Source organism: Cebus imitator, unplaced genomic scaffold (assembly GCF_001604975.1).
Source record: "Cebus imitator isolate Cc_AM_T3 unplaced genomic scaffold, Cebus_imitator-1.0 Scaffold479, whole genome shotgun sequence".
NCBI lineage: Eukaryota > Metazoa > Chordata > Mammalia > Primates > Cebidae > Cebus > Cebus imitator.
In genome coordinates, this window is record NW_016107794.1 from 1,410,156 (window position 1) to 1,420,461 (window position 10,306).

The following is a 10,306-nucleotide window of genomic DNA, read 5'->3' on the forward strand; positions in this document are numbered from 1 at the left end:
ACTGTGAATGAAGTGAGAGAGTGAGGTATGTGGCTATCTAGGGAAGAAAGGTCTGCACAAAGGGCATGGCAAGCTCAAAGGCAGTGAGATGGCAGCTGTGTTTGACATGCTATAGAACAAAAAGGAAAAACAATGAGTTTGGAAAGGTAGCTAGGCACCAGGTCACATAAAGCTTTGTAGCCACGAATGAATGAACTATAGGAAAGTGAAGGCAAGAAAGTATGATACTTTCTCGAAATGGTATGGCTATAGGAAAAAGCACAATTTTTCCTAGGAAATAGAGTTCAAAATCTTTGGCATGAAGTTCATGGCTCTCCTCAATTTCACCTTAGCCAAGTGGAAGGCAATAACATTTTTAAAAACTATGTTGATTGTGAGGCCAATGTGGTGGTTTGCTGGAGCCCAGGACTTTGAGACCAGCCTGGGTTACATGGCAAAAACGTGTCTTTACAAAGAATACAAAAAATCACGCTGTGTGGTGGTGCATGCCTGTAGTCCCAGCTAATGGGGAGGCTGAGGTGGGAAGAACACCTGAGCCTGGGGAGGTTGAGGCTGCCCTGATTGTACCACTGCACTCCAGCCAGGACAAGCGAGACCCTGTCTCAAAAAAACCTGGGTTGAGGTGAAACTTGGGAAGGCCATGAACCTTATGCTAAAAATTTTGAACTCTGTTATCCAGGAACTGCGTGACCTTTGAAGATTTTTGAGCTATGCTATAAGATTTGAATTTGTAAAGGTATTATTAAGGGCCTTCTGTATATTATTGGTGGGACTGTAAGTTGAAACAATAATTTTAGAGTAATTAATCCAAATAGATAATTTTTCAGTAACCTATCAAATTTTAAAATGCATATATAGGTGTTTTACAGTACATTCACTTCTAGAAATTTACATTAAAAACATTTGTGTAAAAATGCACAGATACATTGTACAAACAAGGATTGCCATTGCTTTGTTATTTGTAATAGAAAAAATTAGAGAGAAATTAAATGTCCAAAAATAGTGGACTAGTTAAATAATCATGTTACTTCAAACAATGGACTACTATGAAGCCATTAAAAGAAGTGAGAAAGCTCTAAGCCTACTGATACAGAAAGATGACCAGGACATAGTCAACTGGAAAAATAAAATTATAGAAGTAGCTTCAAGAGTCTCCTTTTGGTAGTCTGGTCTTTAGAACCTAAGTAAACTGTCATATAAAGTGCCAGGAGAGAACACTATATAAAAAACATTAATTCATTCATGAATAAAAAAATAATATGTATATCTGTGTTTGTATTTGCATGAATACTGCATTTAAGAATAGACAATACCTTGACTGATTCTAGGGCGAGCTGGCCCAGCACATGGCCCAGGGGCCACATGTGGTCCAGAATAGCTTTAAATGTGGCCCAACACAAATTTATAAACTTTCTTAAAACATTATAAGATTTTCCTGAGATTGTTTTTTAGCTCATAAGCGATTGTTAGTGTTAGTATATTTTATGTGTGGCCCAAGACAATTATTCTTCTTCCAGCGTGACCTAGGGAAGCCAAAAGACTGGACACCCCTATTCTAGGGAGTTGGGTTTGGGCTGCAATGGTAGAGTGGGGCTGAAGGGAAAAGGAAGCATTTTACTTTACACTCCATATTTTTTGGTCATATTTAAAGTTTTTATAGCAAATGTGTATCAGTTTTAAAAATATCATTTTTTAAAAGAAGAAAATAAGATGTTTTTATCCAAAGAAAAGCTATTGATGACAATCTACTCAGAACATTGAAGCTTTTTCTGAAAAACTGGCTTTAATAAAGAGTAATAAATTAAAAACCTATTCATATAAGGTCATCTGAAATGCTCATTTCCAATGAAATTATCTAATTATCTGTTCCTGGTTCTAAGACGATGAAAACATTGCTTTAGAGAATTTTCTAAATTATCTGTACCCTAAAATATAATTTAAATGAACTCATTGTATATCATAATTCTTTGTGAATTTCAGTACTAATAACCTATGTTATGTATTGGGCAGAATTAATGAATTTTCTACTGATTTAACATTGCTTTTCATCCTAGGGACATTATAATGCAGGGGAATTCTAATCAATAGTACTTCTGATGAATTTCTCCTCAAATAAAGTCTAGGAAAGAACATGTATAGCATTATCAAATAAATATTTTGGAGATGGGTTTTGCAATAAAATGTTCATGATGTCATTAAAAATGCTAATAACCAAAGAACAGCAAATGCACTTAGATAATTAATGTCTTTGTATATTTTTTTGTCTAGTCTTCTAATATCTGTTATCTTGTTGGTCCATGTTTATGTATCTAATTTTGTTTCACCAACTAAATTTAAAGGATCTTGAAGGAAAAGAGTGTGCATTATTCCTCTTCACAGCTACTAGCATGAGATATACCTAGCAACTTGATGTGGCCCTCACAGAAATTGAAATGAAACTCTCAGAAGTCCATTATTTTTTATTTCATCAGTATGTTAAAGTTGTGATATATATTAAATTTTCAGTCCTCTAAGTGTGTCTCTGTGTCCCACAATAAATGTCATATAGATATTTGTTGTGTGATCATAAGCCAATGCAGTGTGCAGATTTTGAGATCTGTCTCTATATCATAAGTCGAAGGCTGATTTGTATCACCTCTCCAGGCAATTGATCCTTTTGTGGGGCAGTCACTCCTGTCTATTCCTGGCCTGCTCAATTCCTGTCCCTCACTGTCCTTACCTAATGAGTCTCTAAGTTCTATTTTAGCACATCTTAAGTATCTCCTGGGGTATGGCCTTCTCTTGTGTCCTCTGTCTTTCATTGTGAGGCTCATTGTGCATATAGGGCCCTGGTTAAATGGTTCTCTCACTATCCTGGGTGGGGAGCACACCCATCTGTCCATCTCTATGGCAGGCCCTGACACATCATAGGTGTTTAATAAACACCTGAATGATGCTTGGGTTTTTATGAAAGGTAAGATGCCAGTCCCCAAACAAATTAGCAAATATTTATTTAACATACATGCTGTGCAGAGCTCTGGGCAAGATTCAATGAAGGGTATGAGGAAGAGTTTGATGCTAGATTCTTAAAATATAAATGATGAACCAAGTAACACACAAACAGAATTACCTAGTAACCAGGTATGTGAACACAGAAGCAATGCTGCAAATAGGCTTATCATTAATTACTAGATTTGTTATATAGAGCATGAGTGCTAGAAGGAGAAATTGGCCACTGTGGCCTGCAAAGACTACATGGAGATATGATCCTGTCTTGAAGAGAAAGTTGGCCTTTTATCAGTGGAGAAGTAGTCCAAGGCTGAAGGGAAGAACCAGAGACATGAATGGGAGAGGGAGTAGGACAATCTCCCAGAGCTGTTTTCCTGCAGGCTAGTGTTTGTCACTTTTGGAAGGCTATGGGTACCTTTAAGAATGTGATAAGTACTTTGAATTCTCTTTCCAAGCAAATTATATAAAAACAAATGCAAACTTTTATATACATGTGTAGGCATTTACATATATGCAGTATACCCATGGTATACTGCAGACAGGAATCTCAGTGGGGTTCATAGATCTCTTCTCTTAAAAGCAATATTTTAACAGAGATGAACAAGAAGAGTACAGATTTTGAAAAGTCTTAGAAAAGAGACAAAATAGAAGTAAGGGGAAGAAGTAGAAGAATATTCCATTTTGATTCAGAAATTGCTGTTTCTCCTTAAGCTTTTTATCTATAGAATGTGGAGAATGATCATTTCCTCTCTAGATTTTTGGGCTGATTAATGGTAATAATGGTGCATAAAATGCACTGTGAGGAGTCAATATGTTTATTTTACAGGGAAGAGAAAATCTTGAAGATTTTTGATTAATGAGTAACATGATTAAAATGGAATTTTGATAGAAGAACTTTTTGGCAGTGTGCATGATAGAATGGAAGTAGAAGAAACTTTCATTTTGATCATTTAAAAATATGTGGCACCTCACTTTGTAACTGCTGAATATAGAAGAGGAGAAATAATGATGTTCAGCATAAGATGAGTGGGCCATAAAAAACAGTAAAAGTAAGAGCAAGTTTTTGTTTGTTTGTTTGTTTATTTATTTATTTATTTTTTGACACGGAGTTTTACTCTTGTTGCCCAGGCTGGAGTGCAGTGGTGTGATCTCAGCTCACTGCAACCTCTGCTTCCCAGGTTCAAGCAGTTCTCCTGCCTCAGCCTCCCAAGTAGCTGGGATTACAGGCATGTGCCACCATGCCCAGCTAACTTTTTGTATTTATAGTAGAGACAGGGTCTCCATGTTGGCCAGGCTGATTTCAAATTCCTGACCTCAGGTGATCCACCCGCCTCAGCCTTCCAAAGAACTAAGATTACAGTCGTGAGCCACTGTGCCCCACTAGCTTTTTTTTTTTTTTTAAATAGGGAAGAAATGTCACATAAGGAGGAGTTAGCATTTAAGAATATTTCTTCCTTTAAGAGGTCACTTTTTACAGAAACTCACTCCCACTTAGTAATTTAGAAAGACACAATTGCAATCATTATAAATGTTTGCTTAAAATATTCGAGAATTACCAGTGACTGAAGTTGTTGGTAGACTGCATGATAGATTTGTCACAGGGATAGAAAGTTCTTTTAGAGAATTTCACACTAGATTACACAGAAAGACGGCTTAGGATGTTCACAAGAGTGATTTAATGTGCTTGATTTCTATGAGAGACAATTGGTTTTTCTATTAGTCCGTTGTCACATTGCTCTAAAGAAATACCTGAGAAATGGGTATTTTATAAGAAAAGAGGCTTGATTGGCATGGTGACATCTGCTTGGCTTCTGGAGAGGCCTCCTGAAACTTACAATTATGGCATAGAAGGTGAAAGGGGAGAGGCACATCACATGGACAGAGTAGAAGTAAGAGATGGGAGAAGATGCCACACACTTTTAAATGACCAGATCTCACAAGAGCTCATTCGTCATCGAGAGGAAAACATCAAGAGGATGGTGCTAAACCATTCATGAGAAATCCTCCCCCAATATCCAATCACCTCCCATCAGGCACCAGCTCCAACATTAAGGATTACAATTCAACATGAAATTTGGGCAGGGACACACATCCAAACTGCTCTGCTCCTCTCATCCTTAACCACTCTTTTATGGCTCATAATGGAGATTGGTTTCAGTTGGTCCACAGGTCTTTCACATCTGATGGATCCACCCTCTTCTCTTTTTCCTACCAAACTTTGTTCAGACCTTCTATCTAATTAATTACTCCATTAGTTTCCTTAAGGGTCTCCCTGTCTTCAGACCTTTCCCCATTTAATGTATTCTCTTTGGTGCAACCAGAATGCTCTTTCTGAAATACAAATATGATCACATCTCCCTTTGGCTTTAAACTCTTCACTGACTCTTCAAGTTCTAGAGGATCAAGTCCAAAGTGTTTAGCATGGTTTACAATCCATGGTCAATCCACTTCCCCAGACATTTCTCCAAGCATTTCCATCTACACGCGCGTACTCTACATACCCAGGTGTTCCAGAGTCTGCCATTATTGCTGACAGGCCATGGATCTTTTCCTTTGTATACAATATAAGCTTTTCAACCATTCTACTTTAAATTTAATTGCCATTTAAAATACGTGAACATATATTAATTAAGCAGACCATACTACAGGTCTGTCTTTGTTTTGCCCTCATGGCAAAGTGTGATATTCTCCAGAGGCAACTAGATTCATTCACCTCTTAGATATTTCTGGTGTTTCCCCTTATCTATCTATCTATCTATCTATCTATCTATCATCTATCTATCTATCTATCTATCTATCTATCTATCATCTATCTATCTATCTATCTATCTATCTATCTATCTATCTATCATCTATCTAATCTCTCCATCCATCCTATCTATCATCTGTCGATTCTGTCTATCCTCTATCATTTCTCTTATTTGTAAATCTTAGACATTATATCAAAATACTAATGTGGAAAGTAAGAATTTAGCTTCCTTGACCTCTCTTTCTACGGCATTGGCTTAGCCTCTGAATTAGGCACCAGTTTTACATGTCTCCTCAGTTTCTCCTGGTGCTGTCCATTTCCCAGGTAGTACTACTCCTCCCAGGAGATAACCAGTCATTTGTCCTGGGAATGTTGGGCCCTTCCTCCTAGATGCTAGTAGCACAGCTGGGCCAACTAATTTAACACCCTGAATTTTGGGCTCATGCTACCACATCTAGGTTCAAATGAAGCTCCAATCCTCAGAACATGAGATTCAGCATCCTGACTGGATGCAGAGGAGCCAGATGACCCACCTCAGTAAGGAGGGAGGTCTCTGTGGGTGAACTTTAGCCAGTGAGAGGATGTAACCTACAACATTTTTTTGTTTCCCAACGTTTTTGCCTTGCTTCATTTCTTCTTCTCTCTCATTGACTTGGGTTTGTACTTCTTCAATAAAGCCTCCACACTTCAATCATTTTTTTAGGCCCTATTTTTCTAAAGTACTCAAGGTTAAGACACTTTCCTTTCTGGGTGTATGTATATGTATTACACATTTTGGTTAATTCAAAAATCAGAATTTAAATTATCATGGTGATATATAAACTACATATCCCAGCAAAACCAGAAGCATGATTTTGAGTTTGTTTCCTAAAACTTTGGTGTTTTTGGAATTTAAGATTACGTGGATACTTTTGGTGCATTTGTGTCCAATGCCAGTTAAGAAATCTTCTCAAAGTACAAAAGTACTCTTAATGTGGCCAAAAGTGTTAGGCAATATAACAGTTTTTCTTCTGTCTTTGACATTCCTGCTGTAGTCTTGTTCTGTCATTCCAATTTTAACTGGTTGTCCCTTAGACCTGATGTTCGATACTATCCTTTAAATTCCTTTTAGTGTCTTTCCTCTTTGTATTATCTATTTCCCAAATCCAATACCTTCCTTTTTCTTGATTTACTACATTATGTTGATAAAGCACATCCTCCAGTAGCTTTCTGAGAAAAGGTGCATGGGTGGGAAATTTTTTTAAAACCTTAAACATCTGAGAAGCTCTTTATTTAACCTTCATATTTAAGTGATAGTTTATTTGAATATATAATTTTTGATTGAAAATAAATTCTTATCAGAGTTTTAAAGGCACTGTGCCTACCCCCCACCCCGACCCAGTATACTGCATTGTTACTGAGAAGTTTAATGCCAACCTAATCCCAAGTTCTTTGTATGTTACCAGTTATTTTCTCACAGGAATGTTTAGAACCTTTTAAAAAATCTCTAACATTTTGGATTTCACAATGTTGTGTCCTGGTGTGCGTCTTGTTTTATTTAACAACAGAACAATTTTTAACTCAAGTACATAAGTTCTAAGAAAAATTTTAAAATTATCTCTTTAATTATTTTCTGCTGTCTATTTTCTTGATTGTTTCATTCACCCCTAAATGTCTTTGTTATGTTTGTGCATTCTTCCAGGCTCTGGGGATATAGGAGTGAACACAGTTAACACAAAGATGAAAAAGTCTTGCCCTCATGGTGTTTACATTCTGATGGTAGAGATAGACAAATCAGTGAAATAAAAGTCTGTTAGGCAATGATAAGTGCTATGGAGAAAAGGCCAATAACGAGGTTATAATATGGTGTGTATACGTGTGTGTGTGTGTGTGTGTGTGTGTGTGTGTGTGTGTATGTGTTTGTTGGGGGGGAGGAGGAGGAAGGGAAGGAGAGACAGTAAAAGAGAGACAGCAATTTAAAAAACGGTGGCCAGAAAAGGCTTCACTGAGAAAGTAAGGTGTAAGTAAAGACTACAAAAGTGAGTTAGCCATTTAGATATCTGCAAGGAAAAGCTTTCCAGGCAAAAGAAACATCTCAAACTACAGATGCATTTAAGGAACAGTGAGGAAGCCAGTGTGACTCTAGTGAAGAAAGCAAATGGGACAGTTGAAGGGATGAAGTTAGGTTAAAGGCAACTAGGGCTTAGCATGTTAAAACCTTGGGTAGTAAAGGAAACATTGGACAATTTTAAGCAGAGAGATAACCTGATCTGACTTACGTCTTAATGGGATCATGTTGGCTAGTGTGTAGAAAATAGTCTGAAGGAGGGCAAAGATAGAAACAAGGTAATTGTTTCTAATAAATGGTAATTTAGAAAGCTGCTGTAAGAAAGTAAGAGGGAAGTAATGGTGACTTCTATCAGGTTAGTGGCAGTGAGGATTGGGGGATGTGATTGAATTCTAGTATACTTAGGTTGTGTCCCCACCCAAATCTCATTTTGAATTGTGTCTTCCATAATTTCCATTGTTGTGAGAGGGACCTGGTGGGAGATAACTGAATCATGGCAGTGATTTTCCCCATACTCTGCTCATGGTAGTGAATAAGTCTCACGAGATATAATGGTGTTATAAGGATAAACCCCTTTCACTTGGCTCTCACTCTCTCTTTGCCTGCTGCCATTTATGTAAGACATGAATTTCTCCTTTTTGCCTTCCACCATAATTGTGAGGTTTCCCCATTTACGTGAAACTGTAAGTCCAATTAAACCTCCTTCTTTTGTAAATTGGCCAGTCTCAGGTATGTCTTTATAAGCAGTGTGAAAACACACTAGTACAACATCTTTGTATGTTCTGAAGATAACAGTGGTGTCATAATTTGTTGACAGACCATATCTATGGTATGACATAAAAGGGAAGAAGGGATAATATCAAAGTCTTCACTCAATCCTTAAAAAAAAAACTCTTAGTTTCATTGATCCTTTCTATTGTTTCACTAGTCACTATTTTATTATTTCTGCTCTGATCTTATTTTCTTTCTTCTGCTAACTTTGAACTTTGTTCTTGTTTTTCTACTTTCTTGAAATGTTACCTTAGGTTGCTTATTTGAGATTTTTCTTCTTTTTTGATGTAGGAGTTTATTGCTATATTTAGAAGTGCTTTTACTGCATCCCATAAATTTTGGAATGTTGTGCTTCCATTTTTATTTGTCTCAATATGTTTTTAAACTTTCTATTTCATTTCTTTGTTGATCGATTGGTTATTTGGGAGCATGTTAATTGCCATGCATTTGTGAATTTTCTGAAATCCGTCCTGTTGATTTCTAGTTTTATACGATTATGGTCAGAAAAGATAACTTGATATGATTTCAATTTTCTTAAGTTTGCTAAGACTTATTTTGTGATCTAACCTATGAATGATCCGGGTAGACTTGAGAAGAATGTGTATTCTGCTGCCATTGGATAGAATGTTCTCTATATGTCTGTTAGGACCATTTGAGCTAAGGTGTTTAAGTCAATTTTTAAAAATTGAACATTTTCATTGCTAAAAGTGGGGTATTGAAGTCCCTACTATTCTCATATTGGAATCTATCTCTCCCTTCAGATATACTAATTTTTAAAATACATTTAGATGTTCTGATGTGGAGTGCATGTGCATTTACAATTAACTCTTGAATAATTGATCCCTCTGTCATTACATAAATACTTTTTTTTTTCTTTTTTTTTAGACAGAGTCTCTTGTCTCTCAGGCTGGAATGCAGTGGCATGATCTTGGCTCACTGCAATCTCTGCCTCCTAGGTTCAAGCAATTTTCTGCCTCAGCCTCCCAAGTAGCTAGGATTACAGGTACCTGCCACCACACCCAGCTAAGTTTTGCATTTTTAGTAGAGATGGGGTTTCACTATCTTGGCCATGTTTGTCTTGAACTCTTGACCTTGTGATCTACCTACCTTGTCCTCCCAAAGTGCTGGGATTACAGGCATGAGCCACCATGCCCAGCCACATAGGACTTTCTTTGTCTCGTTTTATTGTTTTTAACTTAAAGTTTATTTTACCTGATATAAATAGCTACTCTTGCTCTCTTTGGATTTCCATTTGCATGGAATATCTTCCTCCATTTTTACTCATTCTTAATCCTCTAAAGCTTGGCATAGTGTTGGATGAAGACATATCTGCAAAAGTTATCCAATTAGGCTTGTTTGTAAATATCTGGTGGAGGTTACAAGGACAGCATGGTGCAAAAGTAGATAAGTAACATTTTATCACAGAAAAAATTGCTCTGTTGCTTAATAGCTCTGTGAGGCTAAGCAAGTTATTTTTCTTTAGGCCCAGTTTCCTCAGAATTGTGATTGTAATAATGCCTACCACATAGTGTATGGGGGAGAACTGAGACCTTTGTTTTTTTCTTTTTCTTCTTTTTTTAACCTTTTATTACGATTATTTTCAAACATACAAAAAAGTAGAAACAATAGCACCATGAAACCCAGGTAACAATCAGCTAACTTCAAGAAAGATCAACATTTTGCTATGCTTGTTTTATCCTCTCTCCCTCTTTTGTCTTTGATGTATTTTAAAGGTAAATTTGGACACCTTA